We start from the raw sequence: 7,689 nt of genomic DNA, 5'->3' as shown, positions 1-7,689 counted from the left end.
TCGGCTTTTCCACCATTGGTTTTTTCCCTCTTCCCGAAGCCTCGACCACTGGCTTCAAGTTCCTAATACCCTTATAGGAAGGGTCGGGAGAGGGAACATAAGCCACTTGATCAGCAGTCAAGGCTCGAGGCGACCATTGCTCAGTTGTCACAACGGCCCTGGCAGCCTTTGCCGGAAGATTTTCAGGGTCAATTCTTGGTGGCACTGCAAAGAAGAATAAGAATCAAAATTGCAAAAAGACATATCATTTCCATGAAATTGAAAGGTGGTGGTTAAGAAGCTCATGATGAGCCAGCCCCCAATACTGAAGGATGGAGTTGTACTCCACCTCAAATCCATGTATCTCCTGATACCATGGAATTGATTTGATCTTCCTGACGGCCGTCTCGTCTTCTTTGGATAAGGGAAGGACCCGGTTAGCTTCAGAGTATGAAGTATACTATTTCCAGACGGTTGGGAAGTTGAGATCAGATTGAGGCGCTCGACAGAAAAAATATCGCTCGCGCCATCCTTTGTGATTGGAAGGGCAAGTTCCTTTGGCAAGAATGTTGCCCCTCCAGCCAAGCTCAGTCTTATTATGCTTGGAGAGCACAACCCAACCAGGAGGATGGGAAATAGAAAGAAGATGAAAGTGCAAAAAAAGAGCAAGAGAGGGCATAATGCCAAGTTCAAAGCATAAACCCAAGAAGCCGACGATGAGACGCCAGCTATTGGGAAGCAACATTCCTGGGCAAATGTCCCAGTGATTCAGGATGGCTGCAAACAAAGGATCGAAAAAAGGAAAATGAACCCCGCTTTCCAGTGCATCTATATATAGGGAAAATTCACTCGAAAGGGTCGAATCAACCCTCTCATCAAGGTTGGGAACCCTAAGATGATAAGAAGGAGGAAAATCAAAACCCTGAATGGCCGAAAGAAGAGTTTTCTCCTTATAAGAGGAGGGAACAGAACCAGGTCCACCACTAGACCTGGAAGTTTGTTTTGAATGCCCTGAAGACTCGACGGTCACCTTAGGAGTCGTGGATGGTCCAGACTCAGGAAGGGCAGAAGAAGTCTCAGCTTTTCTTTCTAATCTTTTCTGTTAAGGGGGTATCATTGTCAATGTCCATGGGCTCAGTCTCCGAATCATGATCATCAATCACAATGGTCCATAAATCTCTTCTTCCACCGCTTCGGGTCTTCGGACCTGAATACAACAGTGGATCCGGGTCAGGGTCAAGGTTAGAATAGGGCTGGATATTATAGAAATGGCCGCACTCGAAGAGGAAAACGCCTCGATCGGACGTCTTAATAAAGATCTTGATCTGGCCAATAGTCACATTGGAGCCTTAACTCGTGAATCAAAAAAGTTTGAAGGGGTCACTGCTGATCTTGGCATGAGGGCTCTGACCAAAGAAAAAGAATATCTTGAAACAATGGTCATTCCCTCCAAGCCCGAACATCTCTCCCAGGATCTTCGAAAAGCATGTGTTAAAAAATACTTGAACAGCGTTCCCTTTAGCAAACTAATGCTCCCCTACAACACTCAGGCCTATCGGGAGGGATAAAATGATGTGTGGGAGGCCATCCTTTCGGCTGATCCTTCGTTTGACACTACTTCTTTCAAGAAGGTTTATCACTTCGAAGTTTTTGGTAAGCTGAAGATACCTCTTCCCCAATGGGCCCAAGAAGATGATGATCCCTATCCGTCCGATCCTGATCTTGATGCCTACCTTAGTGACTCTCCACCCCTTCCCGAGCCTGAGGCAATCGGCAAAAATCAGAACCCTTGGGAGCAAGCCTCAGTTGCAGATCCTTCAATCACTTTGGTTCATCAACCAGCACCAAAATGATTTTTTTTTTGTATGTAAGGGTTGGCCCCCTATGGTCATTTCGTATATTTATGAATAGACCATATTTTCTTGTCATAAGAATTTCGTACTTACTTCCATGATTGATTTGTAGAATTTCTTTTTTGGGAATATCCAGAATTTGATGACCTGAATCCCTCAGATATAACTCGCACTTCCTTCTAGAGCCTTGTCGAATCTTGAAGAATAGTAGCGTTCGGGATAAGCTTAGGCTTCATCGTTCAGGAGTCTCACTCGATGTAGAATTGATGTTGCAGCCTTCGAAAGTCTCATTCGGTTTCCCGAAGCCCTGTTTCGGGAAACTTGAAGTTTCCTTACTATCATGATCGATTCCAGTCTTTTGTCATTTGCGATTGTTGCATTCGGCACGATCCTTCTGGAGAAAACCAAACGTTTTTCTCGTAATTATTTTTGGGTTTACCTTCCCAAGAAATTTTTTCCGTTCCATCGTATTTATTGCAAATGGGCAACGGTTCATTTCTTGAGCTACGCTCCTTCGTAACTGGCGTTTTAACTTGCCACGTGGAGGCCCACGACGGCTCTGACTCATTTATGTCGAATTCCAAAGGTCATTAATCTGCAGCCGTTGATCTGGGATCCGGCGATCGATACTCGAACCGTCACTCTTTTCTAGCCATTGATTTGCTTGAGTCGCATCTCTTTGTGTCACCTCAATGGGCTATTTAAACCCCTTCGAGGTGCTTTGAAGCCTTATTTACGTCCTTTACGAACGTTGCAACACAGGAAACCTGCAAACTTCTTCTTCATACACCCATAACCCTCGTACCTCTTGTCTGAAGATTCATTGCTTGAAGATTTGCAGCAAGGCCTTGAACAAGTAAGTTCTTCCTTCCTCATCCTTTTCTTTCTGGTTTTCTGCTCTTTTCTCCCTGATGAACTCCAAAGTAAAACACTTTCATAATCGTCTTTTTGGCGTTGGAAGCCTTGTTTTTGGAGAAAACCAATCACTTTGTCCTGGGTTACCTTCTTGTTTACCCTAGAGACTTCTAGGGTTTTAGGTTCTGCATTCTGACAAGTGTGTTTGCTCTTTCTTTTCAGTGCCTCCAACGTTTAATCTGAATGCCGTTCGAGCAAGGGCTGCCAAGAAGACTACCTCAGCAGAGAAAAATGTTGTCGAGTCTGAAAAGCTAGACACTACTCCTTCTTCCGAAGTTTGGATTCCAAAGGCACCAGCCGTCGCCTCGTTAGCATCTTCCTCATAGAAAATGGCCATTCGGCCTGAGGAGGAAAGTGTGACTCCCTCTCCTGTCGTCCCAATCCCGGAAGTCACAGCTGTTGCCTCGTTGGCATCTTCCTCCAAGTCTCTCGTGGGCATGGAGGCCCCTACCCCGACGGTGGAGGATCGGGTTGTTTTTGAGGAAGCTGAGGGCGTTGCTTCTAAGAAAAAACATCCTCGTTCCGATGATGAAATATGTAGGCCTGCCTGATCGTTGAAGAGGTCTGACTTTGTAACGGGCAACTTTGACAAGGCGTTGGAGTGGTGCACCTTCGCCCAGATGCCCGCTGAGAGCAGAGCCTTCAACGTTGTTCCCGATGAGGCCTTCGTGAACTCATTAGTAATGTGAGTATTTGTGAAACCCAGCCCTAACCTAACCCTGACCTTGACCCGATAACCCGGTTGTTTTTAGGTCCGAAGACCTGGAGTAAAGAAAGAAGCCAACTATGGGCCATCTCAGTAGAAGACATGGTGTTTGACTCTGAACCCATGGATGTTGTTGATGGAGTTCCATACTTGGATGTCTGTGTAGGTTTGGAAAGGAAGCTGCAGTTGTCTGAAGATGAGATTAGTTGAAGGACTTGGAGTATTATCTGACTTGGTTTGAAGGTATTTCTTCACACTTGACTTGTTACTTGATGCGTATGCAAAAGCCCATAAGGTTTAAAGCCCATTTGATCCTCCAAATCCCTGATTATTCCTTACTGTCTGCCTTGGTCGACTGACTGGTCGAGTGGGCCACTCGACCAAGCACTCGACCAAAGGAAGGTGAAATCCGAGAAATTGTAATTTTAGGGTTTTTCACTCTTATTTAAACCCTACTTCGTATTTCTTTGTTACGGCTGCCTCCTAAACACTTTGTGAACGTGAGAACACCTCTCCAAAACTCTCTCTGGTGATTTCGAAGATTCCTCTGCAGATCTGAAACCTCTCTTCTCTGTTCTTACAATTCAAGGTTAGTATCTCTTCTAAATTATTAATTCTCTTTTCTTGATCTTGTTCTTGATTGAGATCAGGAAGTTGATGATGCATCCTTGCAACCATCCCTTCGTGATCTCCTTCGTTTCTTTGAGATCTATGATCATCATCATGATCTCAACCCTAGCCGAAGATTTTCTTGAAACCCTAACCCTTGCTTGAGTTCTGGAAACTCTTGTTAACCTCCCATGCGAGGGAAACCTCATGGGTAATATTTTTGGTAACCTAAATTAGTTTTCCTATGATTTTCTTATTGCCTTTGGCCAATTATTTAATTTTCTTTCATTCTGTGATCTCAACCTTTTTATGGGAACCATAAGGTTGAAACCCTAAATTCTTGGGTTAAATCAAGAACCCAAATTTTCCCCATGACTTGATGTTTTTATCTTACTATATGATCCTAATATACCTTAGGAAGTTCCCCTTCGAATTTCGGATCATTCCGACTTCAAACGAAGAAGTTATGGCCAAAGCGATCTGTCGACAATTCCGTCTTGACTTGCTTGGTCGATGCTGGTCGGCCGATCTACCAAGCACTCGACCAAAGGAGTCAGTAGCTTCGTTTTTCGCCCGAATTGATTCATTTGCTCTCTGATCTTTTAGGCATCTTTCCTAATGTTGTATCTATGATTGTTAGGAGTCTATTTGCTAAGTTTGGAGTTGCTCTCTTTGATCTTTGGATCATCTTCTTCGATAATCAGGTAAGGACAATTAATTCCTTAACTACATAGATTACTTGTTCTCTGGTTTCTACCTTATGAAACTATGAGATTACTTACTGTTATTATAATTTAATTCTGATCTCTTACTGTGAGATCAGTAGCACTTGTTTATATTATCTTTTTCATTTTTCATGTTATATGAATTACCTATTATTGCCTAATCTAATTTTGCTTTTACATTCTCTTGTATATGATGAACTGTTGGTTGTATATGTTATGACTGATCTGAGAATGTGTTTGCTTAAGTTTGGTTTGGGATTGGGAAGTTGTCCTTTTGACACTTCTGTCCTTGGACATCAGAGGGAATAGTATGGGATGTTCTCCAAAGATGCCCATCGACGCTTTCCCGAATCAATGGTTGTCATACCTAGGGCTGTCTAGCAGTGTCTGGCTAGGATATACGCCTGGTATATCAGACCCGAATCGGAAGGGTATTGAGACCGAACGACTCGTGGTAGCAATGGGGATTCGTGGGCGCTCAAGATCGGTGAAAAGATCTGTGAGAGGACATGGGTCACATTGTGGATACTCGAAAGAGGCCATTTATTGGAGGGTTGCATATGGCTAGACTTGGGCTCATGGGCGCTCAAGACCGGTAACCAACCCGTGAGAGGACATGAGAGCTTCCCGTTTACCATATGTGGATAACCAATAGGGTTGATGAGTCCGTAGTCAGGGACTATTAGGACTCTAGTGGAAAGGATACCAGAAAGGATCGTCAGGGACGAGGAATGGAAGTATCTAGACCTAAGTTGATGTAACTGAGTAGATGACTTGCATTGGGCTAGGCTTTTCCCTGACATGCGCCAGTACTTATGCCAAATGATTGTGAGAGAGTGTGTTGACTTAACCCCCTACCATGGTTTGTCCCGAGGGATGCAGGACCCATTACCAACCGGCTGCCCAAGATACCTTAAATGGGTGAGGGAATCCAAGATATCTTAAATGGTTGAGGATGTGAGCGGACCTTCCCAAAGAAGTACGGTGCTATGACTTAAAGCATGTCTACCATAGCGACCAGCATACATAGAGTTAGATGCATACATTCATTACTTGTTTCATACTGCATTGCATCATGTTATGTTTTGCCACATGTTATCTATAATGTTATGGATTAACTTGCCTTACTGAGTTTCTTCGAAACTCATTCCTTTTTGTACATTTTCTTGTTAGATTATCCTGCACAGTCTGAGTATTATGACGAGCGATGACAAATGGAAGCACAAGCTGATGAAGCGTATTACACGCAAAGTGCTGGCAACGATCAAGATTATTTTAATGATCCCTCGGAGGATCAAGCTGCGTACTACTTTTGAGAACGGCATAGAGTTAGAACGGATTCATTGGATTGATGAAGTCCATATTTATGAAGACGTTATCTATAAATTTGAAGACGCTTGATCTTATTTTATTTCTTAGTACAATTGTTTCAGTTGTAATCCCTTTTGATTTTCATACTACGTTCCGCTATTTTTGGTAAAGTGAGTTTCCGCCTCACTTTACTCCTTTTTGATATCATTGGATATCTGGTATCTTTCCGCACTCTGATTATACTGATTGTTCATTTCTTGTTTTGAACCTTGTTTATAATATTAAAACTTGATTTATTTCCTGTTTATGATTATGTTATTGTATATGTGGGAGGATGATTTCCTCGATACTTGATCTTCGGGGCTATGGATCACACTCCCGGGTATGCCAGTTAGGGTACCGGCTGGGGGGATGTGACAGTATTGCTTTTCCTCCTGCTTTCTTTTTGGAGTATCTTCACTCTCTGGATAACTTTGTTAATGTCGCAGGAGTACTGCTAATAACTTCCACAAACAAGTGGAGTCAGCTTTTTGGATCGGGCGACTTCAGTCCGATCTTTTTAAGCTTCATAAGGAAGTCAAAGCCAAAGACGCTGAGAACGAACGCCTTCGGGACAGGCTCTGGGAGGTAGCCTGAGTGAAGAACACCGAGATCGGACAGCTTTCCTCTTCTCTGGACGTTGCTAATGAGAGCATTCGCAAATTAGAGCAAGAAGTTGAGAGGCTCTCGAGAGCGCTGAAGAGGAAGTTATCGAACTCCAAAGGCAGGCAGCTCCTTCTTTACCCAAAAATATCCCTGTCGAAGTTTGGAGAGCTTGCATCTTCAAGTACTTGCATAGTAAGCCTTTTGATGATCTGTTGGATATCTATTATCTGTAGGCTTATCGAGAGGGACAAAATGAAGTCTGGAAGTTGATCCTAAAAAGGGATCCGAGCTTTGATATGGCTTCTTACCAACTGCATTGTCATCCCGAATTATTTGGAGAACTGCGACTCCCACTTCCCTACTGGGCCGAGGATTTAGAGGATCTACCTACTGCAGATCCAGATATATTGTTATATCTTGACAATTCTCCTCCTTTGATTCCTTTCAGGGATGTGGTCTACGGAGAGGCTACCCCGAACGTCAACCCTGCCACCGATCAAGCTTCGGCATTGGTCTAAAAGGGCAAACAAGGAGAAGCCTAGAGTTCGTCGTTCCTCATTCTTCTTGCTTTTACTTGGGGGAAGCTTATGGAACTCTTCGCAATCTTAGATGAAGCATATGGAATTGCGGAGTCTTCCTCAAGCTTTTGTAGGTGGGAGCTTATGGAACTCTTCGCAATCATCCCTAGAAAAGCTAGATGGAATTGCGGAATTTCTCCCAATTCTCCTTCGACAAATATTGCTTTGGTTTTTCTTCCCGACTATGTTTCAACACATGAGAGCTACTTCAATTTTTCGTCTTGACTCTGTGTTGACATAAGGAAGCTGCTTTGGTTTTTCTTCCGACTCTCCTTTGATAAATGGAAGCTTACGGAACTCTTTGCAATCACCGATGATGATACTTAGAATTTACCGTTTTTCAACCGAATGAAGATTTGACCTTGATA

This window comes from Hakea prostrata, chromosome 2 (assembly GCF_041222555.1).
Source record: "Hakea prostrata isolate BN-2017 chromosome 2, UWA_Hpros_2, whole genome shotgun sequence".
Lineage (NCBI taxonomy): Eukaryota > Viridiplantae > Streptophyta > Magnoliopsida > Proteales > Proteaceae > Hakea > Hakea prostrata.
The sequence above is the reverse complement of the archived record's forward strand: the minus strand, read 5'-3'. Positions refer to the sequence as shown.